This window comes from Chrysemys picta, chromosome 4 (genome assembly GCF_011386835.1).
Source record: "Chrysemys picta bellii isolate R12L10 chromosome 4, ASM1138683v2, whole genome shotgun sequence".
NCBI lineage: Eukaryota > Metazoa > Chordata > Testudines > Emydidae > Chrysemys > Chrysemys picta.
The window spans coordinates 81415433-81442531 of record NC_088794.1 but is presented as its reverse complement, the minus strand read 5'-3'; the positions used below and the strand labels follow the sequence as shown (position 1 = coordinate 81442531).

Here is a 27099-nt window from a genome sequence, read left to right as displayed (position 1 = left end):
AGAGATTGATTTAATGCACTAAAGGCTACAATTCAGTCTGGGGGTTCTAGTGACTTGAGCATAATTCTTACTTTTTTAATATACTGTATCACCAAAGTCCCCCCGAAAGGATTTACTGCCACATAAATAATGCATAGCTAAGGGTACATTATTCCTGCTGTTATGGTAAAAGCTAAATCAGCATGGGCTAATCGCACGCTGTCTCTCTAAAACTAAGCAGTATAATAATGTGGTTGGAATATTTATGGCATTCGGTTAGTGTGGTGCCCCACTCAGTAAATTGAAAAAGCGTGCGAGGTGTGCTCTATTAATTACGGTAAACGTGCATCCTGAAGACTTGATTTCTAGGCGCTCGGTTTTCTGCTGATGTCTCTTAAGCTAATCACCACAGCGTGTGGGTGGCAACAGCACAGCAGTTTTGCTTTCCGATGCGACATGTGATTGGTGTACTATGGTAATGTAGAGGAGGTGCTAGGTTTGGCTCTTTTATTATGGTAAGTGTGGATTGCACAAAGGGCCCCCGGCTGAGAGCGCTCCGTCTAGTCAGTTTCTGTCTCTGCAACTGACCAGCAAGATGTGAATTTGTCTCTGGCTGGCTGTGGAAATTATTTTTCACGTGGGGGTGGCGTTCGATAGACCACGCAGCCCACCCCCGCAAACTCCAGGGAGACCATGCTGTAAAGCTGTAAGTTTGTGTTCGGTTTCAGTGCAATTACTTTTCTCTCTCTTCCCAATTTCTAGTCCAGCATTTCTCGGTCTCTCTCTGTGAAAATGTTTCTTTGTTGCTCGGCAGTTTGAGCAGGTCTGGCTGGCCCCTGTTGCAGAAACTATTTTTAAGGGTTTTCCTGAGTCAGAACAAAAAAAGGTACCACGATGCTGCACACAAACAGGTTACGTCTTAGGAAGGCACTGCACTGATGTCTCTTTGCTGCGCCGCTTGTGTTTCTTTGTACCTCTGGCTGGCTTGTTTTGTGTTGGTGGACTGAGGGATTTGCTGAGCCCCTTTCCTCGTTCCCAATATTTGCATTGACTTTGGAGATGGAAAGTTGTAAAGCAACGCAAATCTTTTCTGGTGTGGTTTTGTGTTAAGAGCCACTTCCTGCTCCTAGGTAACGAATAGCCCGGGGAACGTTGTAATGGTAAATGCCCTGGGATTTCTCACTTCATCTTTGTGCAGCTTTTTTCCAAACAATCTGCTTATTCCTCTCAAAGTATTGGTGTAAAATTCACGTGAGCGAATAAATATTGGTGCTCTCTGTGTGTGGAGGGATGTGTGTAGTAATGTATTGTTTTGGGGTTTGTATAGTAATTGTCATACAAGAGCATCAGAAAAGCACTTCCAGCTGTTTAACCTGCATGCACAGATGTGTTGTTTGGGGGGGGGGGGGGGGTCTTTGCATTTTGATATGTGACAGTGCTACATGTATCAGAAAAAGGGACATCCCTTCGTGGGTGAGGAAGCAGGTAATCTGCCTGTAATTGTAGGGGGTTTCCTTTGCTGCTAGTTATTGCACTGCTTGTTACAGTAATGATGGCCTGTGTGTTTGTCTCAAGGAAGTCTCTCATTTCACTGATATAAGGCTGTGAACTATAGCATTACTTTGAGATTCCCCAGCTGCAGAATCTGAAAATCCAAATGTACAGTTTATTTTGCCTCTCAATTCTCTGTCTCAGTGCAAATCAGCAACTTCTCCTCTCCTCCTAGAGCCACTTCCAAATTTCCCAATGCAAACTTTGCAAAGGCATGTAGGAGACGTTACCCTCTCTGGTCTCTGCCAAGGGTGAGTAGTGGTATGGCAAGAGGTGAGTGGCTATGTGACCTTTCTGGACTCATGCTGCCACTTGCACACTTCATCCTATAACACTTCCGCTCCAAAAAGCTGCCACAGGGTAGACCTGAAGTGAACAAAAACAACTGTGGCTGGCAGTGATTATTTTCTGGGTTAGGAAGTAGAGCTCCTTGTGTTTGGAGAGATACAACTCCTCTGGTATCAATTGCACTTTTTTTGTTGACACATTTGCTCCCTGTGCATCTTAGTCACTGCCTGCTTTTACAACAAAAAATATTAGTCTACTCACATTTGCTTCTCAGAGTTCATCTAGCTGTCGGAGAATGAACTGGATTTGGACATTAAGCTGACATTGTTGATTAGGACAATTTCACCTGCAGAACTCTTATTAGTGGCCTGATTTGACATCTGTATGAGCACAATGAAGATATGCATGGTGCTTTACATAGGCAGCAAAGCCTGGTACCTGCCCAAATATGAACTGATCATGAGACAGGGTGCTGAAGAACATAACAGACAGGATCGCTGGATAGAGGGAGGAAGGAACCACCTTATTCTGTGAGCCTTGTTTGGATGGCACAATCGGTATCCTGTTAATTCCTAGGTGGTCAGCTCTTAGGTGCCGAGATTGTCTTCAGCTGGTGTTAGCATGCAACACTGTGGAATTAGGGAGGTGCAGAGTCCAAATAAGGAAGTGGCAGGTGACCACAGATGAGATGTAGGCTGTACAGAGCAGACATTTGAAATAAATGCAGTAGGGGGATGTAGAACCAGGGACTTGTATGAGGCTGGGGTCTGTGTGATATAATAAATAAATTAATGGAGATATCCCATCTCCTAGAACTGGAAGGGACCTTGAAAGGTCATGTAGTCCACCCCCCTGCCTTCACTAGCAGGACCAAGTACTGATTTTGCCCCAGATCCCTAAGTAGGCCCCCTCAAGGATTGAACTCACAACCCTGGGTTTAGTAGCTCAATGCTCAAACCAATGAGCTATCCCTCCCCCCCCAGCTAATTTTGGCATTGATATTTTAGATACTCTGTAGTGGCGAGCTAGGGGGGTGTTTGGGAGCCTGTGGGGAAAAACCCATAGGACTGTGCAAGAGAGCAGCAGGGATAGGTTTCAAGCTGTTAAAGGAAGCAGCAGCAGAATATAGCAATGTGAGGGACAAGGAAAAAAGGGGAGTTGAGCCTGCCTGCCTGGAAGCAGGGAAAATCATGGGGATTATCTGTTATGCTGGAGGAGGTTGAAGAAAGGATGAAGTCCAAGGCAGAAAGAATGCAGCTAGATTTTTAAAGATCTTTCGAGGTGTTCATATGGCCCCCATTGCCCTAGTGTAGGAACTCTTCACCAACACAAGCTCTGTCTTAGAAGGGCAAGTTGGGAGAGTTAGTGTTCGTGTTTAATGGCAGGTTAGGTGGGGTTTCCAATCAAGTTAAGGTTGCTTGACTTGGTGTTTTTTTGTTTTTTTAAAGTCTGGACAAGGCCTCTCTCATTCTTCAGGTCCCTAGGACTATGTGCCTACATGTGTGGGTTTCCCTCCCCTCTCCCCCACCCCCCAAAAAATTTCTCCCTATCTCAACAGGGAGTGCTAAGGTAGACATGGCTCCCATTGGTCTGCACCTATTAAATTACTGGGCCGTTTGTAACTGCACAGAGCAGGCCTCAAGGATATGGTAAAAGGCTAGCAGCTGCCAATGCTTCCTCTACACTAGAACTACCACCAGTGCTGCTGGATGCTGAGATGTTAGGGCACGTCTAAGCTGTAATTAAACCCGCAGTTGGCCCGTACCAGCTTGTGTAGCTGTTTGGGCTGGAGCCCAGGCTCTAGGATCCTGTGAGGTGGGAGGGTCCCAGAGCTCAAGCTGTAGCCTGAGCCCAAGTGATTACATTGCAATTAAAAAGCCCCCAAGTCAGCTGGCATGGGTCAGCCGTGGGTGTCTCACTGCAGTGTTGCTGTGCCATTTGTGCATGCAAGGGGAGAGGCCATTCTTGCCTTTTAGTTCTAAAGAGACTTCTTGAACCACTGCCTAGGTGTAACAATTAGTAGCTCAGCTAGAAACCGAGACTGCACCATAATAAAGTTCAAGATCCTTGTGTGAAGAAAGGTACCAAAAATTACCACTACACTTTAGAAAGGGTGATTTTTTTCCCCAGAAAGAGAGCTTGTCAGAAAAGCCCTGAAGTCAAATGAAATTAAAATCCTTACTCGCTATGGAGGTGACTTAACCAACCAGAACAGGCTGAAAGCACGCATAAAAACTCTGTGCAGATACTCTCACAAATGCTAAGTACTGATACCTGACACCCTCCCCGCTCTGTAGAGCCCGGGGATCAGTAAGATTATTTTAATCAAAAGGAGTATAATGCAGTCACTTCCAAATCATGTCCCTGTTTTTATTCTCTCAGTGCTAGTCTGGGGCAGGGCTCTTCTCTCCTCACAGCAACTTTCATGCAGACCTCTACTCTGGGAGGGTTGAGATTCTTTGGCAGGGAGGAAAGAGGATGTTTTTCATTCAGTTTCCAAAGAAACTTCATTCCATTCAGCAGCCCATGGCATGACATGTTGACTGTAGGGATAGGAGACTTCTGGGCAGAAGCGCCTTTCCACAGGCATGCCTCTGAAGATGTTTGGGGCCATGTGGCTTTGGCCACATGGGAGATGGAACCCCACTAAAATATCTCCATCAACTTAGCCAAAAAAGACAGATGAAACCCATAACTCTGAGGTTTAGGTCCCATCCAAAGCAAAATCTTTCCATTGATTTCACTGAGCATTGGAGCAGGTCCTAGTGCACGTTTTGTTCACTTTGGGCCAAATACATTTTGTGCACTTCAAGCACTTGGAGCTCCCATTGAAGTGAATAAGAGTTTGAGGCAGTCAACCCTTACATCACCTTGCTTTCTGAACATCATAAGATCAGGAAGGACTCTCCATTGCCATACCCAGCCCCTATGAAGAGTGTAACACAATGAGTTGAGCATTTTAGGGGGTGTTCCCCCCCCCCCCGCAAAGCATTAGATTGCAAGCTCTTGGGAAGAGTCTGTGCCCCAATGTGTTTGTACAGCAGCTAACACATTAGGGTCCCAATCTCTGAATGGAACCTCTGAAGTGCTACTGCAATACAAATAAGTTTCCCGCTGCTAGAGGCAGGATACCACACTGTGCAGACCAATGGACTGATAAGTTACGGAATGACTTGGACCATTGGTCTGAACTGGAATAGCAGGAATGATACCAGATCAGTGAGACTGATATTTTGAGAGGGTATTGCACATCTTCTGTGCCTATATATATTTTTTCCCTTTGTTGTTGCATTTGTTTTAACTCTTTCCCTTTCACTGGAAGATACACACATGAACAAAAAATATTGTTTGGAGTTGTATGTGGTGGGTTTTTTGCCTAAAACCAACAGGAAAGGTCTTGGCACTATGGGGATACTATTTATAGAAAGCAGATATTTTCACATTTCAACTACAGTAGCATAAAAACGAATCTTTGGAAAGAGACACTTGGAGGCTTGTGTCTCTAGAGCAGATAAAAATGGCCCTAGGAGAGGACCAGAGATACAAGCTGATACAAAAGAAGTTACAAGATTTCATTTAAGTTAAGCTTTTTCCTTGGTTCCTAGATGCCGAACTAACTAGGGATCCCCAGGCCATCAGAGTTATCTGTAAAGATTAAAAACCAAGCTGGAACTTCAGGGCTTTCTTTCACACATTCAGCAAACTTAGTAGTAACTTTGTCTCTGGTGCCTTCTACTTTGAGATCTCAAAGAGCTTTATAAAGACAGACTAATTGTGTCTCAGCCCCTCTGTGCAGCCAGTCAGTGTTATCCCCATTTTATAGATTGGGAGAGTGAGGCACAGGAAGTCACTTCCCATCACTGGAGGACACACAAAGAGGGTCAGTATAAGAACTTGATAGTCCTGACTCTGAAATCTCTGCTTCAAATCACTAGACCAAACTCTAATGTTTCATAATGGAGATGCATTTCTCTGTCCCATTCTCCATGTGACCAGTCATGACACCTGGGTGTTCCAGTCACATGAATTAACTTTCCCCTTGGGGAAATATCCATAACATGGAACTGCCTACTTAGCACATATTTACAGTGCTTGACATAGTCAAATTCCTGGATGGACATGACTGACTAATCCATCTATAAACTAGGGATATGTCAGGGTTATTCCCATTTTTAAAGGGGTAAACCAAGGAAGAAAGGCAAAGTGACTTTCCCAAGGCCTCCTGAGTCCCAACCCTCTGCTCATTGTGCCAGAACATGCTGTCTGGTCCCCTCTTTTTTTCGTGTGGCTGTGGAGTAGAAGCTTGGTGACATCTGCCATCAAGAGAAGGGGAAAGGGCCAGCTTCACAGCAAGGGCTGCAGAGAGATCAGGAAAAGTGTTTGTGGTGAATTGTATATCCACTGGCAGCCTTAGATGGTCTGGGAAAGGTACAAACAGTTTCTCCTACAACGACCAGGTTGTATAGGTGGGGAGGATGAACTTTGGCTCCTGAATTTACTGGGCCAAGCTCAGAAAGGAGACTGGGACACCCATCATCACTATGGGCTTCATTGAAGTGGCCCTGGGATTTTAATCTGGACTATAGATTTCTCTCAGGCCTTGGCTACACTTACCCGCTAGTTCGGTGGCTGGCAATCGAACTTCTGGGTTCGACTTATCGCGTCTAGTCTGGACGCGATAAGTCGAATCCGGAAGTGCTCGCCGTCGACTGCGGTACTCCAGCTCGGCGAGAGGAGTACCGCGGAGTCGACGGAGGAGCCTGCCTGCCGAGTGTGGACCAAGGTAAATTCGAACTAAGGTACTTCGAACTTCAGCTACGTTATTCACGTAGCTGAAGTTGTATACCTTAGTTCGAATAACGGGGGTAGTGTAGACCTGGCCTCAGTCTCATATGTCTGAGTTAACTGATCCTAAATTGAGCAACAGTTCTATGTTCTGCTGTGGGGTTGGTGACATGTGACTGCATGCAGCTGTGCACACAGGTGTGTCCCTTTGGACTTGCTAGCAGCAACCTGATTGAGGGGTTATGCCTTTAAGAGGGAGATTAGAATGCAGCCACCTTCTGTTACTTAACACCATAGAGAAATCCCTCTTCCTGTTTTAAATATAACCACATGCAAGGTATCTTGAACTGTGACATACGCAGCTGCAAGGGGAAAGCCAGACAGGGACAGCAGTCTGGCCCAGTGCCTGCTACAGGCACAGGGCTTGCAGCCATGCCATTTCAAGTTGTAATCCTGTCTGCCCTTACAGAGTCAGCAGTATGAGGCTAGCTCAGCAGCTGAATAAGAGGCCTACAAAGAAAACCCTCAGATCTTGAGAAATTATGTTGGTGATTCAGCACCTGGTACATTTGCCTCTGACTGAGAGCTCTGTCAAGGAACCACTGTAGCACTAAGGGGCATAGTGTTGCTAGAGGTGCCATCTTGTATATGAAATAATAATCCTAGGCCTTGACTATTTACTGTCACTAAAAGATCCCCTTGTGCTTTGTTTGATTATAGGGAGCAGGTACATTTTTTGACTCAGAACTTCATGCTTCTCAAAATTAATCTGCAGATTCAGTTGGATACACTATTCATTTGGGGTCATTCAGCTCTGCCCCAGACTTCCAGGATAACCTTAGGACAGTCACTTATATCCTCAGATAAGGAACTGAGGCACAATGAATATTTAAAAAGGGTGAATGGGATGACCTAGGTAATCCTAGGCCTGTCAGCCTGACATCAATCCCTGGCAAGATAATGAAGAGGCTGATATGGGACTCATTTTAATAAAGAATTAAAGGAAGGTAAATGCCAGTCAAAACAGGCTTATGGAAAACAGATCCTGTCAACTGTAATCTCAGAAAAAATAAAAAAATTGTTTGATAGAGGTGGTAGTGTAGATGTTAGACTTCTGTAAGGTGTTTGACTTTATACCATACAACATTTTGATTAAAAATAAATGATATAAAATTAACATGGCATATAAGTGGATTAAAAGCTGACTAACTGATAGGTCTCTATGTAATTGTATACAGGGATTCATCAAGCAGACTTATTTCTAGTGGGGTTCTGTAGGGACTGGTTTGTGCTCTATGCTCTTTAATGCTGAACTACATGGAAGAAAGCAATCACTAAAATTTGCAGCTGATGCAAAAATTGGGGGAGTGGTGAATGATGAGGACAGGTCACAGATACAGAGCGCTGTGGCTCATTTACTTGTGCTTGGTAAACTGGGCAAGTTACATTTTAATATGGCTAAATGTGTACTTATACAATGAGGGACTCTATCCTGGGAAGCAGTGACTCTAGAAAAGATTTGGGAGTGCTGGTGGAGAATCAGTTGAATGTGAGCACCCAGTGAGACACTGGTCAAAAGGGCTGATGTTATCCTTGGATGCATAAATGGAGGTTATTTTACCTTTGTATTTGGCACTGGTGCAACTGCTGCTGGAATACTATGTCCAGTTCTGGTGTCCACAATTCAAGAAGAATATTGGTAAATTGGAGAGGGCTCAGAGGAGAACCATGAGAATGATTAGTGGATAGGAAAACATGCCTTTTAGTAAAAAACAGGAGTACTTGTGGCACCTTAGACTAACAGATTTATTAGAGCATAAGCTTTCGTGGACTACAGCCCACTTCTTCGGATGCATATAGACTATAGTCTGTAGTCCACGAAAGCTTATGCTCTAATAAATTTGTTAGTCTCTAAGGTGCCACAAGTACTCCTGTTCTTTTTGCGGATACAGACTAACACGGCTGCTACTCTGAAACATGCCTTTTAGTGATGAGCAAAATAGATGGAGCTCTTTGAGTCGAACAGAGAAGGTTAAGAGGTCACTTGATTAGTCTCTAAGTATCCACAGGGGGAACAAATACTTAATAAGGGGATCTTAAATTTAGCAGAGGAAGGTATAACATGATCTAATGGCTGGAAGTTTAAACTAGATAAATGGAGACTAGAAAAAGTGAATTATTCTAACCATGAGTGATTTAGCCACTGGAGCAATTTACCAGGGGTTGTGGTGGATTTTCCATCACTGACAGCTTTTAAATCTGAATTGGAGGTTTTTCTGAAAGCTGTGCTCTAGGCATTGTTTTGGGAAAGTTTTATGGCTAGGTTTATAGAGTAGGTTACTGGTTCTCAAATTTTGTATTGGTGATCCCTTTCACACAGTCAGCCTCTGACTGCAATGATCTCCTCTCTTCCCCCTCCCCCAACTAAAAATGGGGGGAGGGTAATTTAATGGGGGCGTGGGGCCCCATGCATGGCCAGGGTCAGGCTGTCAGCTCACTCACTGCATGTAACCATTTTGCAACCCCCAGTTTGCAAACCCCTGGGCTAGGTGATAATGGTGCCCTCTGTTCTTGAAAATCTATTGGCTACTTCAGGGATGTTGAGGATAAATGGATTAAAGATTGTGAAGCACTCATCTACTACAGTAATGGGGGAGGGGGCATGTAAGTAAGGTAGCATTCTCAAACAGCATTACAAGTTGCCATATTCCACTGTATATACAGCATTGGAATGTCCAGCTCTAAAGGTGAAGAGTTCTGGGGGTCCTTAAAAATGAAAGGTGTTATAGACAAGTCAAATCACTAAAAAGTAAGGCATTCCAGAGAGCATGGTATGTTATGAAACAAGTTTATTTCAGAGTTCTAGGGCTTAGCGAGAGCTTGAATATCCTTCACTCACCCTTTAATTACGTGCCATGCAGCGGAAGGGTAATACACCGTGTACACCAGTGAACTACAAGGCTCTGACTATCCTCCCCAGTGACCAGAGTAAAAGTGCAGGAACTTGTGTTGCTGATTCCTTAGGAGCTAGATGATGTTTGCTTGGCAAATCCCCAGGCTTTGCAATGTGAGTAAAGAATAAGTCCAGGATATTTGTGACCTGGAACAGAAATTACTATGGGAAATGCTGCTTAAAGGAACACACAAACTTTGCCCTGCTGAGGGTTGTATTGGAAGTTTGCCAGGAACTCAAGGGCCACACCTAATATGGTGGACAAACTTGGAAAAAAAATCTGACTATGTAATAATAGCTCTATAGTCACTCAGAACTTTAAGATAGAGGGAATAGGACTTTGCCAACGCATAGGCCCTTAGCACTTGAAGTGAAAGTGGAGACTCTGGAAGTGATGACAATATAGGGCCTAGGACATTGCTCAGGTATGACATACAACTCTCCTGTGCTCAACAGTAACAATCTGCACAGCTGTGTGTACATTCTAGTGTGCTGGATAGAACCTTGGCACTACACAGTTGCACAGCACATCCTGGGTCAGATTTGATGAGCCCCTTTTTTTGACTCCCATCCCAGCTGGTGCCAATGAATCAGGATGGATTAATGATTGATCTTATCCAGATATATGAATGAAGTAGCTGAGCTAAAATGTCCTGAGTAAATCAATGGAGTCCTGTGGCACCTTATAGACTAACAGACGTATTGGAGCATAAGCTTTTGTGGTCACCACATGCATCTGACACAGTGGGTATTCACCCACGAAAGCTTATGCTCCAGTACGTCTGTTAGTCTAGATCTGTAAAAAAGCGACAGTCCTATGGCACCTTACAAACTAACATGGCTACCCCTCTGATACTTGAGTAAATCAAGTTACCATATCAGCTACAGCACAAAGCAAACACATACTATATTGCCACCTTTTTGTTGGTGCCTGGCAAGTGTTTGGAGCTAGATGAGGAAAACCCAGATAACATGACTCACAGGGCTGATGCTATCTGAAGCCACAGAAAAGGTAGCAAGGGAAGGATTAACTGAAGTCTATGGCGCTTCTGGTGAAGATGCAGTATGCCAATGAGAGAGTGCGCTCTCCTGTTGGCATAATTACTCCACCTCAGTGAGAAGTGGAAGCATGTTGGTGGCACTGGTGTTGCTTAGGGGGGGAGAGGGGGACTTTTTCACCCCCCTGAGCAATGTTTGTTAGATCAATGTAAGTGGTAGTGTAGACTTGCCCTGAGATTCCCATTTCTCCTGATTGGAAAGAGGAGTATTCTGCAAATAAAGAATTGTTTTCTGTATGGTGATACTATTTCCTTCATGCCTTTGTGTTCACAGCAGGTGGAGTTTTCAGGCACGGAAACATGAAAGATGCCTCCAATAACCCTTGATGTGTAAGAGGTATCTAGCAACCTCCATCTTCCCCCACTGCTATGCTTGAGTCTGATGACCTGTCAGTTCCAGTGCTAGTAGAGATCCATTGGAGAATCCCCCTCCAATACCACAGTGCTCTCTGAGGATGATTCTATCATTCATGTGGAATGGGTGGCACTTGGAATCCCTGTGAAGAAGGGCCATCCTTAGGACACCGTGATTGGCATTTTAGTGTCCTAAGGACAAGTCAAGTGTGCATGTCATTGCCACACTTTACCTGAGGCTTCTCCTGTAATGTATCCCTTTCCTCCCATCTAAAACTTTAAACCTTCAGATGTCTTAACTGATGAGGAGTGGGGTGGGGAGATCTCTGCAATTCTGGTCAAGTATGGGGATTCTCACAAATCCTTTTGGATGGGAGCATGATGTTGCTAGCCATGGGGTCTGAAAAGGGAGACAGACCTGGGAATGAGTCCACATCTTCCCTCTTCTTCTCCCCCCCCCCCCCCCCCCCCGCCAAAATCTGGGCTTGCATTTTTTTTTTTTAATCTTAGAGCTAGCCATCTAATTCCATCCACACTTGGACAAACAAGGCTTGTTAAGGAGCCATGTTCTACATTGACATCTGGTAGAACAGAAAGGACCATCCCACTTTATCCCACTGTATGAATCCATATTGACAAATGCATGAATGATGCAAGGATCATCCATTAGAACATAGTGAATGGGCCAGCAGGGCCCCAACGTGTCTGAGGCTTCTAGGCAGTAATAACTATACATTTGAAACACTGCTACAAGAACATGCTTGACTATTCCATATATGGATTTTGCATTAGCCTTTTGCAGGTGTGGGAAGACTCCTCTGGAAGTATAAGAAGCATTGCCCTTTTCAGTCTATATAGGTTCCTTCCATTTATTCCCTTTTCCTGATGAACACTGTTCTAAAAAGGTACTTGTGTGCTGAATACCCATTGCTGCTGATGCATGTTATGAAATCAAAAGATTGTCACATTTCAATCCAGAGCCTTGATCTGTGTATAATTCTAGAGTTAACAGCTTGTCAGGTGTGTGCATGCACACACCATGTATATTCCCTGATTTAGCAGAGCAAGTAAAAGCAAAGTCAGTCTTGCATCAGCTGCTGAGTGGGCACTACCATGATCACAGGCTATGTGGATACCTCTAAACTGACTGTCAAGAGCTGAATGGGAAAGACCTAATACTTTGATATCACCAGTGAGTTCAAGTTAGTTGTGGTCCTATCAGCACTATGCCATCCATGTGTCTCTCATGACCACACTGACATATGTATGGCCTGGTTAGTTTTATGGCAACTATAGGTGGTATCCAGACAGCAGGGAATTTTCAAAGAGCTTCTTGAATATCTGAACTTCATATTTAAGTTATTCCTACTTGCACTCCAAGATCACATCTAGAGCTGGGCAAAATCTTTCACCTGGAACTCTTTTCCACAAAAAGCAGATTCAAGTCAGCCAAAACACTTCATGAATGTCAAATTTTTTTCAAATTGGTTTTGGTCAAAACCTCAAATTTAAAAAAAACCTGGTTTTGGACACTTTCAACACAAGTCACTCCCTCCCCCAATTTAAAATAACACTTAACTTCAGTTTTACTTAGATCTGAAACATTGTTTTGAATTTTTCATTTTACTTGACATGAATTTCACTTGTTTAGGTCAACCTAAAAAGAAAAGGTTTCAGCAAAATAACTTTTGGAATGGCCAAAGAACTGAAAACTCAGTTATTTGCATAGGTCTATTCACTTCTGATCTTTCTGCCTGTAGCAAGTAAAGCAACATTAGATCTCCAGCTACAGAGCACAAGCTGGTTGTCAGAGACCAGAAGGGACTTCCTGGATTTTGATCAATATTGTATAGTTAGCCAGATACTCCAGTGGAGATTTTTAGCCTTCCTCTGAAGCACTGATTATACCATAAGCAGACTATCAACTAGATAACATGATTAATCCAATGTGGCACAATTCTCTAACTCTGAACAGCTCAAAGAACTTTAGATCTTTAATCTTATCAGCACCCATGGGAGCCAAATCAATAGCATTATCTCCAATTTAAAGGTGGGGAAATTGAGGCATGGGGAGGCTGTGTTTTATCCATGGCAAGTCCATGGCAGAGCTAGAAATAGAACCCAGGTCTCCTGTCTCCAAGTGCCCTGCTCTATCCACTAAACACTGTGTGTCTTTGTAAAAATACTAGTCCATTCAAAAGGCCTCAGGGAGCATGACTGCATGTCACACTCTGCTGATCTATTGGATATTGCAGGACTATGTTCTGCTGAGTCCCCTTCTCCCTTCCCCATCCCCCATAGAACCCAAATAAAAGGATGGATAGACTAGAAACTGCTTTCGAATAGTTTCACTTCATTTTGCTTCCTTGAGCTTGTGAATTTATTGAAGTGCTCTCTCTGCACCATCAGAAGTCCTCTCTTCCCGCCCCCCCCCCACCCTGGAATCCATCCTCCCTCATTGGGCTCTCTCAAGCAAGTTTCAAATCTGACATTTCTAGCATCAGCCTGTTGCCATAGAAACCATGATGGTGTCAGAAAAATGTGATGGTGATTTCACCAGCTGGGGACAGGCTACAGACCAGGTGCAGTGATGTGGGTGGGTGTGTTTGGTGGGGAGGAGAAACTGAGTTACACCTTCTGGTCCCAGTCCTCAGACAGTAGTTGTCAGTCTGCTGCCTCCACACTGCTTTCTACAGAACAGCTTGTGGAGGGTAGCTGTGTGTGTGTATATATATAAGTGACATGTTTGTGCATAAAAAGCCACAAGGGAGTGATCAGCCTCAGAACTGTAGTTGAGTGATGACTGGTGGTTAATACTGTTGAGTGGTCTAGGGAGGAGGTAAGAGCATGTTACCACACTGCAGGTGACCAACCCCTCTGCGCGCCCCCCCCCCCCTCAAAAAAAAACAACCTGGCATGCAGAGGAATTAATAGGGCCAGGAACAAAAAGCTGATGCCAGTCAGTCTTCCACACTGAGGGGCCATATCAGGGGATAGATCTCACTCTTAGTTATATAGCCACAATTCAGCCCATATCAGCTTACAATCTCCAATATGCTTTCACCATAGTACAGCATCTAAATGCTAGGATGTGTAATTAGAAATGGGCCAGAATTAAACCCACACATTCAAATACCCCCTGAATTTAAGGAAAGGCTTGATTTGGATTCAAACCAGGGGACTGAGGGCCATCTCCTATACATCATATACATGATTTTTATTGACACTAATCTGGGATGGATGCACCCTCATTAATACAAGTGAGTTTCCGATGGATAACAGACATGACCTTTTTTTTAAGGTCTAATCTCAGGACCTATTAAGGCTACAAAATTTTATTTCATTGAAGGGGGTATTTTCTGCTCAACAGTGGGATAAGCCACAAGGCTGCTGGACATCTGGCTAGGACTTTTAAGTCAGTAGTTCTCAACCAGGGGTATGTGTGCCCCTGGGGGTACTCAGAGGTCTTCCAGGGTTTACATCAACTTGTCTAGATATTTGCCTAGTTTTACAACAAGCTACATAAAAAGCACTAGCAAAGTCATTACAAACTAAAATTTCATACAAATGATTACTTGTTTATACTGCTCTATATACAATACACTGAAATACAAATACAGGATTTATATCCCAATCAATTTATTTTGTATGGTAAAAATGAGAGAGCAATTTTTCAGTAATAGTGTGCTGTGACACTTATATTTGTCTGATTTTTGTAAGCAAGTAGCTTAAGTCAGGTGAAATGTGGCGGTATGCAAGACAAATCAGACTCCAGAAAGGGTACAGTAGACTGGAAAGGTTGAGAGCCTTTAAGTGATGGAATGCAAAATCACTATGGACCTGTGGCTTTGAGGCCTAAAAGGGCAACCAAGCTTGACACTTTTAACATTTTGGTTAAACTCTTACTCCCGGTACCCAATTTTTTGGGGCCAGAACATACACTTGGCCACACATGGGAGAGTGAGGATCACAATTCAATGTTTATGAAGTGGCAAGCCTTTGTAAATATCACTAGAGCTCTTTCCATTTAGAGGTAGAAAAATGGGAGAATGACACATTTAAAGAGTGTGAAGCTGAGAATACCTTTAAGTGACACTACAGTATTCTAAAGCAACTGTTCTCAGTGTTGGTCATGACCCCAGGGTAGATCAGAATTTTTTTTTCTAGCCTTCCTTCACAATCAGAAAGCTTTCTGAATGTTGCAAGCCAGTGATAATTAGACTATGGCTATAGCTGGATATACTAGTCAAAGCTTCATAAGGATGCATCAATTATACTTTGTGAAATTATCAATTTGTATATGCAGACTTATCACATATGGCTCAATGAACTGAGCCCTCTGCACTTTTTTTTTAATTGAAACACTACAAAGTACTCTAGGAAATGGGGCATAAAGGATTCTGGGATATAAATTCAAGAAAGAAAACTGGATTGTTTTCAGGTCACAGAAGGCAAAAGCAAATGAGGTTTGAGGCTACCAACTGTAAAATGATTCTCAACCTTTTCCAATAATGACCCAAACAGCTACAATATTGTTAATACCCTGTTTCAGACTTTTTCTATCTAATTTTTTAGAAGGTTATTGTGACAGGACTCACCATTCTGGAATCATCCTCTCAGGCAAGACCTGCTACTGCAGCAACTGCACCCCATTCCACCTTCAAGCCTTAGTGGCCAGGAAGGGTGACTTGGTCTTCCAGCCATGTTGCTTGTTGGGTATGCTAGAAGGTGGTAGAACTAATGTTTGACATCATTACTTTTGGACAAGTTACAGGTAACAAACACAAGGTCTTCCAGTCCACCTGGGCTCTTCTTAAGTGTCTCTCTCCCCCAAAGTCCAAAACAAGGAAACAAATTCTACTACCCTTCCTGGGCTCAGTTGTCTGCAGAATTCTTCCCCATTTTCTACAAAGCCCTGCCTCCCAGCCTACTGACCCTCAAGGCTTCTTCCCCTAGACTGTATCTCTGTCTGCCTCTTCTTCTCTCTAACTAGCCTCTCCTTTCAAGGCCAGTCAGTTCTCCCAGCCTTTTAGGGACATCACCCAACTCCTTCCCAGCTGCACCCAATAATTGATCCAGACCATCTAATCCTCAGCTGGTCAGGATCAGTTTGGGAGGATGGGAGTGTAGCTGATCTATCACAGGTGAGGCTGAGCCCAACTCTCCTTAAAGATACCTGTGATGGGTATCTTGCCCTGCTATTCCTTTGAATTTGACCCTATGTATTCCCTCAAGTGAGAAACAACAAAATGTTGGACAATATTCGATTCTTCTGCAGAACTGAAAGGACCCTCTCAGTGAATTTTGATGGATTACAGTCCTGGCCCTTTTAAAAATCTTCTTATCCTGTAAGACATGTGTGGTGCTTTGTGTGTGATGTTACTTAACATATCACCTGTCCTGCAGGAGATTTCTATTGAGATTCCAGGAATGTACTCTAGGAACACACAGCAGGGCTAGGTGGGAAACCAATGAAAGAGGAACACATCCCATGCTCTTTTAGTGCTCTTAAAGGAGAAGAGCATGTGCAGTGAAAAATCCATTATATTTTCTCCCCTCTTCCTCCCCTCCCTAGTACCCTGGGGAACACTGTTGCTTGGAGCATTCTGCTAATGACACCTGAGTCATCTAATTACCACTCAGTGTATCTGGAGAGAAGTACATTTTAAATGCATTTTTGCATGAGGGAAGCTTGTATCCCACCTGTCTCTCCATATCATCGTCTGTTAGCAACTCTGGAGACTTACAGTCCATATATGAGTTCCCAGTCCAAGCCTGATGGATCAAGAGAGGCAGTTATCCCTGTGCTGTTTGGCATGGCAGTCCAATCAATTATTAAAGTGATGCTCCAGATTCTAGAGCTACTTTGAAACTGGCAATGCAGTTTGACTCATCAGATCTACAGTAGTTCCTTGCTGATGGATTGCTGCAGTGGGCTCGGTGCTAAGAGGTACCATGTTATCGGAGGAAGAAATGGAAGGGAATTGAGTGTCTTATGAAAATAATGCTTAGAAATTGGAGCCGCTGAATTGGCAGACTGCATCTTGCGTACTTTATAAAACAGTTAAAACACTCGGCCGTAGCAAGGGGCAGTCAGGCAGTCTTTCTGAAAAGCAAGTTATTGTGGCAGAGCATGTATGGTGTATGTGATTGCATGTGCATGTATATTGTCAAGCGTGACTGAGCATTAATAATGAGTCATGGCGTGTGTCAGCATGAGTAAGATGTGGTAAAATGTACACACTGACTAAACTGTATGAAATGTCTGGACAGCATGTGTTATGTGACTGCATGTGTGTATGTGGTAGAGCACTTGCAACCTATGACACAGCATGTGCAGTGTGCCACATACCATGTTCAGCAAAGCTGATATAAGATGCAACAAAGTGTTTATTCAAGATAGGACACAGATGCCTTTCCTATCTTTGGAAGGCTTGTCATATCATTGCAGGTGGCAATTATCAGCCATGTAGCAGCGTGGGTGCTGTGTTTAATTATAGCTCATATTTAAGGACACTAATAAAATTGACAGCTTTTTAACTCCTATTGGGGAAACTAAACACCTTTTTTTGAAGGGGGAAAAAAAAACAAATCAGAAGTTGAAAAGTTTTTCATGCTAAGTGTAAGAAAGAATCAGAAGGAAACTTCCTGGCTCTCCTCATAAGAAAGCTGAAACCCCTGGAAGATCAAATCCCTGAGCCAGGACACATCTCCCAGCTGCTGCAACAAGGAAAATGGATTTGAAATACCCAGCTTGGAGCTAAGGGAGCAAGACTACAAAGAGGCAAGCAAGCAATAACATTGCGATCAAATAGCTTCCCCTCTAGAGAAAAAGGAGGTGACTCCCTGAACTTGGGGCTTTGGCAATCTTTTCCAGTAAGTGCCAGGACAGACTGTTGGGGATTTGTATTCTGTGGGGAAATTCCTTCCCATGGCTTTTTAAAAATTGAATTTGTCTCTCTCAAAACCCTTTCACAGCCTGAAATTGATGTCAGCTAGAGATGTGTAGATAGGATGTTCTCCCTATATCCCCCCTATGCCCCTTCCATTTCTGCAGTGTTCTTGGCCCTATCTTGTTCCCCAGCCCTAACCCCATTCCTCTAATTGCTTTCACTTTCCTTCCTTCCTCTTTTCTCTCTCCTTCTCTCCTTCCCCCCACCCCCAGCTGTTTGGAGGGAGACACAAGGCAATACCTGCTTGGGCTATGGCCCCATAGGAGGGGGGGGGGCATTCAGGAAGAATGCTAGGAGGGGGAGTAGTTGGGTGGTTCTGTGCCCCAGCAATTTTGCACCTCCTAAGGCCCCTTGCAACAAGTGTGCAAATTAGGGCAACCTCACTACAGCACTGTCTCTGCAAAGTTCCCCTGCGCTTTTTCTAAGGCGATGGGGGTGTGCATTGGCTTTGCTAATAATAGCAATGATGATGCATTCATTTTTTCTACTGCTTTCCTCCTGTAGGGGATTTTTTGCAGCAAATTATAAAGCGATGACATGTGCAAATGACCATGTAACTCTACTGGGGAGCATGAGCACAGGAAAGACTCTGTGGGGAGTGAAAGGAGCTCAAGGAAAGCGGGTAGAGCAAAGGATCTGTGGGGAGCATGGGTGGTGTGTGGGGGAGAAGGGATGTTAGGTGAGAGTGCAAGTTGTGCAGGGAACGGTGTGTCCTGGTGCTGAGTGCTGGCTGAAATCATAGCTAGGAGGCTGCATGGAAAGGAGGGTGTAAGGGGAGAGGAGAGGTGACTTCAGAAGTGAGGAGAAGCACCTTACATTTTATTTTTCTAAAACTTCTTGGAGAGATGACAACAGTTCCTACTTTATACAGACCCTCTAGTGCTTACCTGACAATAACAGGGCTCCATGCTAGCTGTTACTTTGTGCTGCTTGAGCCCCAATGAAAGTTTGACTTGATGCCCACCAGATTGTGCCTTAAGAGGAGCTTCCTCTTACAAAGCACGCCAAAGAATGAAGACCTATCACTTTCCTTATTGGGATTTAACTAGCAGCTTCTTCCAGTATGCTCTTAGAAAAGACACAAACCACTCCAGTTCTCTCCCTGTGAGTCACCCATTGTACACAGTACTGCCTGCACCAGCGCTTCTCAAACTCTGGGTCAGGTCCCCAAAGTGGGTTACGATCCTGTTTTAATGGGGTTGCCAGGGCTGGTGTCAGACTTGCTAGGGTTCGGGGCCAAAGCCCAAGCCCCACTTCCTGGGGCCAAAGCTGAAGTCCAAGCCCCACCACCCACCAGAGCCCAAGGCCTTCCACCATGGGCGGTGGGGCTCAGGCTACAGCCCCCACCCCACCCAGGGCTGAAGCCCCTTGAGCTGCGGCTGGTGTGGCAGGGCTCCGGCTTCAGCTTTGTTCCCTCCTCCTGGGGTCCTATAGTAATTTTTGTTGTCAAAGGTAGTTGTGGTGCAATGAAGTTTGAGAACCCCTGGCCTACACCACTGTAGGGAATGACCTTCTGTCAGGGCCTGAAGAAGAGCTCTGTGTAGCTGGAAAGTTTGTCTCACTCACCAACAGAAGTTGGTCCAATAAGACATTACCTCACCCACCTTGACTCTCTGGCACGAGAGATTCTTGACTGCATCATGCTGGTTCCTTCCTCCATTCAAAGGCCTGTTGTCACTGTGGGAGAAGAATGCCATATGCCCGGCCTGTGATACAGAAGAGAAATGCTATGTCTCCAGTTCTCTTGCTGTATGTGAATTGCAGACTGAACCTGTACTACCACTGCAGTCACACTATAGAGTCCTGTAATGTTTGAGTTAGTTATTTCCCCAACCCCTAAAGACTGGTCCTGTTCAAACTGGATCTGATTTCATTTCTCTAGACCTCTGGGACTAGGGTGACCAGATGTCCTGAAAGCTTATGCTCCAATACATCTATCTGTTGGTCTATAAGGTGCCACAGGACTCTTTATTGATTTTATAGGGACAGTCCCAATTTTTGGGTCTTTCTTATATAGGCTCCTATTACCCCCCCCCTTCCACCCCCGTCCTGATTTTTCACACTTGCTGTCTGGTCACCCTATCTGGGACATGCTCGCCTGCAGAGACAGCTTGGAAAGAGTGGCCCCTCTTAGCCAGGGTATGCAGTTAAAAAAGCATGAATCCCAGGAACAGCTACGCAATTGTCCACAGTGTGCTGTTCCATGTGCTGCAACTGGGCCACAGGGCACACCTGTGGGGGTGCATAGTAAGTGATCCCCTGGCTTGGTTCGCTGAAGGCAGAGCACTCAATAGATAGGAGGGAAACCTCAGCTCAGATCTCTCAGTCCCATCCACTGCAACATATTTAAGTTGCCACTTAAGGTTTGTCGTCTTTTCCTAAAAAAGGTGCTGCTCTACCCGGGGATAACTAGTGCAGATTGGCTATCCCATTGTAACTCTTAGTGGCAACACAGTCCTGTAATTTCACTGCTATGTAAACTAGGCAGAGGTAGAGTGCTGAGTTCACCTCACTACCGTATGGTAAAAACAACCCAGGCCTTGTCTCCACTAGGATTTTAAGGTGGGATCGCCAGCCTACATTAGCCATCCTGCTGTAAAATCAACCCCCCCACCCCCCCCACCAAACCTTTTTTGCAGTGAAGATCCAGCCAAAGAAACTAGGGAGAGGGGTTAGCTCAAATCAGAGTGGGGATTTGGGACTGACTGTTTCCCTGGCATCTCCAGTGGATTGCCATGCCAGAGAGAGATGGTGGTTAGGGCATTAGCCTGGGGTTTAGGAGACCCAAATCCACTTCCTGTGTGAGTGTGGGAAAGGCATGTAGTGTCTCTGTCTCAGTTCCCTGTCTGTAAAATGATATAATAGGGAAGTGCTATCTCCTAGGGATGCTGTGAGGATAAATACACGAACGACTGTGAGGCACTCAAGTAATATGGTAAAGGGGTTGGGGGGAACATATAAATACCTGACACATGTTTGCTGTGGCCTAAAATCTTTTTAATGATAAGAACAGCCACAGTAGGTCAGGCCAGTATCCATTTTTCTGACCGTGCCAATGCCAGGTGCTTTAGAGGGAATGAACAGAGCAGGACAGTTATCAGTGATCCATCCCCTTTCCTCTTTACAATACATCTTGTTATTAGCGTATAATAAACCCTAATCCTGCATCTCTCCCCCAAACTTGCCTTTGGTCACCCTGTGCTTCCAAGCCCATTCGGTCCCTTTTTGAAGCCAGCATAGCCATGCTGAATAGCCTTCAGTGTGTAGAGCAACCTGCCCTAAACTTGGCAATTCCCATGGTTGCTATACACTAGAGAAGGGACAGCCAGAGCCTGGGGACGGCAGCGGAGGAGCTGGACAAGTTAATTACTGTCTGTGAGGCCTTACAAGAAGAGGCAGCAAAAGAAAAGCTGTGGGCGTTAGTCCCATTTATGTGAGCCAAGTGTAATACAGCTGCTGTGCAGGGTGTGATTGCACCATTTGGGAGAATCTACCTTGCACATCTTCATTACAGATTGAGGAAATCTCTCTATCCCCATCCATGTTCCCTCGCCATGAGTGGGAATGCCATATGGTAGCTTTCTTTGTATAGAGATGGTAGGCAGTTGACTTGGGTGTGTTGAGGCTGATCCCTGACGAAGGACCTGGGAGTACCTCTAAGACAGTAAATCACAATGAAAAAGAAATGATCACATAGCCTGTAGTTCTGAAATACTAATTCCAACATGTTTGTGACAGATCTCTCTCTCTCCATTATCTCATCGATCTGTCTAATCTGCCCATCACCAGGGTATCCAGGTACCAGAAGCGTGCCCATTGCAGAATCTTTGAAAGAGACTAGCTGAAGTGTATCAAATGAAAATAGCACACTGGAGAAGGGCCCTCTCAAGCACTGAGAGAACAGAGTTCAGACTCCTGGCCCCTTCGCTGAAACCGTCAAGAAGGGGACCAGGTAGTGCTCCTTGGGACAGAGAAACCTGTCCCCTAGTATCAGAGGGGGAGCCGTGTTAGTCTGAATCTGTAAAAAGCAACAGTCCTGTGGCACCTTTAAGACTAACAGAAGTATTGGAGCATAAGCTTTCGTGGGTGAATGATGAAGTGGGCATTCACCCACGGAAGCTTATGCTCCAATACTTCTGTTAGTCTTAAAGGTGCCACAGGACCCTCTCTTGCTGTCCCCTAGGTATCAGACTGAGACTACCAAGCTCGATTCAGAGGCCACTGAGCAGCCACCTGACAACTTGGTGACTGCTGATGAGTCAGTTCTTTGCTGACAATCTAGAAGCTAAAGGATCCATATTCCATTCCCCTGATTCATCCAGTTCCCCAGCTTAAAATAAAAATGAAGCTGATCTACCTTCCAATGGCAACATGATGTTGCTAGCCCTCAAAGAAATAAAAGGGGGGTTGTCTGTTCTTCTCTTTGAGCTATTTGTAGACAGAATGCAGTGCTGGCTTTGTACCAGGGAGAAATGGCTTTGCATTTGGGCATCTTTTATATTCCTTTGCTGTGTCAGGGAAGTTTTTTATCATGCTGTTGAGATGCTTCAGATGGGCTGAGTGAAGATTTAGTGCACAAATGGTAAAGGCAAGTAGAAACACAAAGCATATGGTCCAGGGTCTAGTGGACTGACCATAGGGCTAGGAGTCAGTACAACTTAGTCTTAATTTCAGCTCTAGCTCTGACTCAGGGTGTGACCTTAAAGCAAGTAACTTTGCTTCTCTATGCTTCAGTTTCCCCATCTGTAAAATGGGATAAGAAGTCCTTACCTCCAGGGGGTGCGCTGAGGATTAATTAGTTAATATTTGTCAAGTGCTTTATAAAAGCACATAATGAGCATGCAGCAGTTCCCAGGCAGCCTTTTACTAATGGGATGTTCACTGTGTTCAGATTTCCCATGCTGATTTGCCAACACCAGATCCAGATAAAAATCCTGCTTTGCCCAGCCTGGGTATGCCAGATAGGAGAAATTGGGGACAAGATGGATTAATAATGCTCCTCTAGAGATCCTGGCTCAAATGCATGTCATGTCATTGTAGCCCTTAGTGGAAATGTTATGAGATACGTGGGTAACACTGGGGAGGTGTTACTGTGGGGGTCTTGTGGGAAAACGGGACACGGGAAGCTCTGCAGCCTTTCTAATAGTGCTATGAATGAGCTCTGGGAGATGTGGTGGGCTCATGCAGAGGGAGAGGGGGATTTTGGAACTGACTTTGACATGCTGCTGAGACAAAGGGACATCAAGGCAATGTAGCAGGACCAAGGAGGCCCCAGATGTCCTGGCGTTACCTCAATACTTGATGGTTTCATTAGGTCAAGGCTGAATGTGCCTTGGAGACTCAATGTCCCTCTCATTCCTAGAATTGTGCCTTCCCAGTAATGCCTGGGGGCTGAGGGGGAGGGAGAATGACTGACTGTGTTTAGGTTTAAGGGGGAAGTTTGTCCTGCTGCTGCCTGATGTGTACCTGTTCTGTGACTAAACAGAGGACTTTAGCTATCAATTTGGCACTTCTTATCGCTACATCATTCAATATACACCCTCCAAGCCTGTGTGGTCTGAGTACAGATTTGGCTTCCAAGACCCTCACATGTTCAAGCTTCAGTCTCCTTCATAATAGATTTGCCTCTTCAGTTCCAGAGCTTGGCTGAGTGAATGCTGGAAGGGGCAATTAGGCTGGGAGGAAGAAGTAGAGCAGGCAAGAGGGGTGCAGGGGTGGCATTAGACTAGGGTGACCATCTTTCCCAAAGGCAAAACAGGACACACTGTGGGGCTGGCCCGAGCTGCTCATCCAAGCATTCTCTTCCCCCCCCCCATCCCCTCATGGGGCTGGCGTTGCTGCTCGCTGGAGCCCTGCCTTCTCCCCCCTCTCCCCATGGCGGAGCTGGCATTGCCATTCACCCCCTGCTCATTCCTCCACACCCCACTTGTGTGTGTGGTTTAAAAAAAAAAAAGCCATTTGTCCTGTTTGCTCTTGCCAGCTGATCAAGTCGGATCTGAGAAGGTGCTAAGCAATCTTCAATTGGAGCAGCCGTTGCAGTGTGTGACACACACACACCCCACCTCCTCTGGGAGGTGGAAATTTTTTCCAGATAAGGATCATGAGGCACAGGACCAAAGCTGTGTTTGGGGTCTAGGCACAGAACTGGCCTGAAGTAACCTTTACATTCCACCTGCCCACTCTAGTGTTGTCTTGGCATTTGGCCAGTCCCTGGCATACCTTAGAGCAGCCTCAGGGTAATACTGAGGCTGATGTGAGCAAACATCAGCCTTGGCTACACTGGCACTGTACAGCGCTGCAACTTGCTGCGCTCAGGGGTGTGAAAACACCCCCCTCCCCCGAGTGCAGTGCTGTAAAGCGCCAGTGTAATCGGTGCCTGCAGCACTGCACGCTCGCTCGCAGCGCTGCAAGCTATTCCCCTCGGAGAGGTGGAGCTCTCACAGCGCTGGCGGCGCGACTACACTCGCGCTTCACAGCGCTGCCGCGGCAGCGCTGCAAATTGCCAAGTGTAGCCAAGGCCATCCACTAAGAATTGGACTGAGACCCAGCAACTCATTTCACCGAGGCCATTGATCAGCCATCAGATGGGAGTGAATTTTGGTCACAGTTGGCCTTTGGTCAGAGTGGAACTGGTGCTCTAGAGAGACAAAAGGCTCCGTATCGCATGTTCAGTCCCCATAGCCATTGTAGTCCTACCACCCTTCCTTTCTCTGACTTGTCCATTACCCCCTGGAGGCAACGTGGTGACAAATATCCTCCCTCACTTTATTTAAAAAAAAAAAAAATACAAACCAGAAGCCTCTGGCCCGAAAGAAGAATAGAGCAGGAGGCAGGATCAGCATTATTTCTTTGTGATATATCCCCAGTGTGGTATGGTGAGATGCTGTGTGGAGTGAATCTCCCAAGCCATGTATCCCTTCCCCCACTACAACCAATGAGCCCCAGTTTGGAAGCCAGGGGATGCTGCTACTTAGGATCAATTCCTCTCCTTGTGGCAGGTATAGTCTCTTAGCAAGTTTCCCCACTTTTCTCCCCCCACACCCCAGGAAACATTGAAGGAGATGAATATTCCAGCCCTGCAGCTAAATGTGCAACTCTGCTTCTGCAGAGGAGAGCAATACCCAGTTTCAGAGGCTGGACCATAGGGCTCTGCCTGACCCTTTTCTCTGCTATTCCCAGCCATATCCTAAGGGCAATGGGACCCAGAGCAGAAACCACAACTCTGGATTCCTTTTGCTTTGGGGAGCTGGAATTAGGCACTTAACATTAATGTTAACAGCCATTAATTAGTCAGTGCCAGTGATTCTGGCATCCAGCCCATCCTCAATAAGCCATGGCCTCATTCTTCCTTCCAGGAGGCAGTTTGGCCTTGTCAGACAAGTACTATGAGGGAAGGTTTCAGGGAGAAGTCAAGTGAAGATTCAGGCTTTAGCCCCAGTAACATGGGACACTTCAGACTGAGCCAGTCCATGTGTGGTTGCTCTTCACGAGCCAGCCACATCCCTGAGTCTTGACTTTCTAATTCAGTCTCTTGCTTTCTCTCCCTGCCTCATTTCATCCATCACTGAATAAACATTGAACAGCCCTGAGATTTCCCCTTGGGCAAGAGAAGCATCTGACAGCCCAGACACTTTTAGCCTGAGCCAAGTGCCTTTGATCAGAAAAGAGGACTAGCATGATAAGAGGCCTTCCAATGGAATCTCAGGTGCTTCCTGATTCCAGCCAATGTGGAAATCCATGAGAGCAAACTATTGTGCTTCAGTGTCCAGCCAGGAAGTAGAGGTAGCAGAAACTGTGTGGGGGAGGGAACAATAAAAATGTTTGCCAAGCTTTCTGGAGCCTTGGCTTTGATTTTGGAGGACTAGTTTGGGGTCAGACTTGAGGTTTTGGGGTCAGCTCAAGTTTTGGGCACAGATTTAGTTCGGATTTTGTGTGGGAAAATTTGCATCTGATATGGGGGCAAAATTGAGTTAATTGCTCCGAACTGCTTCCCTAGTCTCTAGCTTTAACCTGCCTGGCTTGTGCTCCAGTCAGGGCTGGCTCCAGGCACCAGCTTGCCAAGCAGGTGCTTGGGGCGGCCACTCTGGAGAGGGGCGGCAGGTCCAGCTATTCGGCGGCAATTCGGCGGACGGTCCCTCACTCCCACTCGGAGTGAAGGACCTCCCGCCGAATTGCCGCCGCCGCCGATCATGATCACGGCTTTTTATTTTTATTTTTTTGGCTGCGTGGGGCGGCCAAAACCCTGGAGCTGGCCCTGGCTCCAGTGTGGAAAAGGGGCTGCATCCTTATTTCCATATCCATCTCCTCACTAGCTAAATCTCTGTAGGTTCTGGCAGCTGCAGTTGGCTGTACTGCAGCTATTTCCAAGGATGATGGAAGGGAGCTGGACTCAAGTCAACAACTCAAAAACCTGGGATTGTACTTTTCCAGACACTTTTGCAAGAAAATAAACAGCAGAACTGTTTAGATGGAAAGAATTCTAAGAGTCTGGTCAGAGCCATTTCATTAATTCCTTTGAGTACAGGAGTCGGCCATGACCTTTGTCCTAGGATCCTGTGGGTTTGTGTCATGGAAATAGTTGGCAATCTTAGGAAATTCGGAGACCAGAGCAACAGTGTCAGCTCTTGTTCTGACACCAGCATAGGCCTTGCTAGAGAATACCATTCAGCTGATGGCTTTCTTCACTACACACTTAGCTCAGGCTCAGCCATGGGTTTCCCCTTAACATGCTCTGCATTCCCACATCTGTATGCCAGCAGTGCTATATGGCAAGGTAACCACCACTTGCTGAGCTCTAGGGCAGACCCCCAGGTAGCTGTTTAGTGTGTACTGCTCCCCTGAGGTGACACTGACAATTGCCACAATCAAGACATGATGGTCCTCCAATCCCTTCCATAAGTCCACTTCCAGTCCAGGGGCTATCAATCTACCTTTGCTCAGCTTCCTGCTTGCAGGTCAGTTTCTCTAGGTTCAAACACTGGAGATGTGTAAAACAGCTCAATGGCCACTAACAAACTCCTGCATCCATGTACAGCCACCTGGCCGTATGAAGGTACCTGAATCTTGGTGCAGCTTTGGGCTGAACTGAGCAAACCCCTTTAACTCTATAAAGCATGGAGCAGCCCAGTGAGCTGTGGTGCTGTATACTGCTTGTCATGGCCAGATACGGCACCAGCGC

At 45.5% G+C, this 27099-nt stretch overlaps 1 protein-coding gene across 3 annotated transcripts in view; it reads left to right on the top strand.

Annotated features, from left to right (window-relative positions):
- The first annotated feature begins 331 nt into the window (after positions 1 to 331).
- TP53I11 (tumor protein p53 inducible protein 11) overlaps positions 332 to 27099 on the top strand; it is a 45630-nt gene continuing 18862 nt past the window's right edge. The window contains exon 1 of one of the 3 annotated variants that reach the window (XM_005302219.5): positions 332 to 685. The gene's annotated coding sequence lies outside the window, so the exon portion shown is untranslated. Of the gene's footprint in view, positions 686 to 17543; positions 17753 to 27099 lie in introns of those variants that run through there. The other 2 variants (XM_065592801.1, XM_005302220.5) reach the window with 2 other exon arrangements.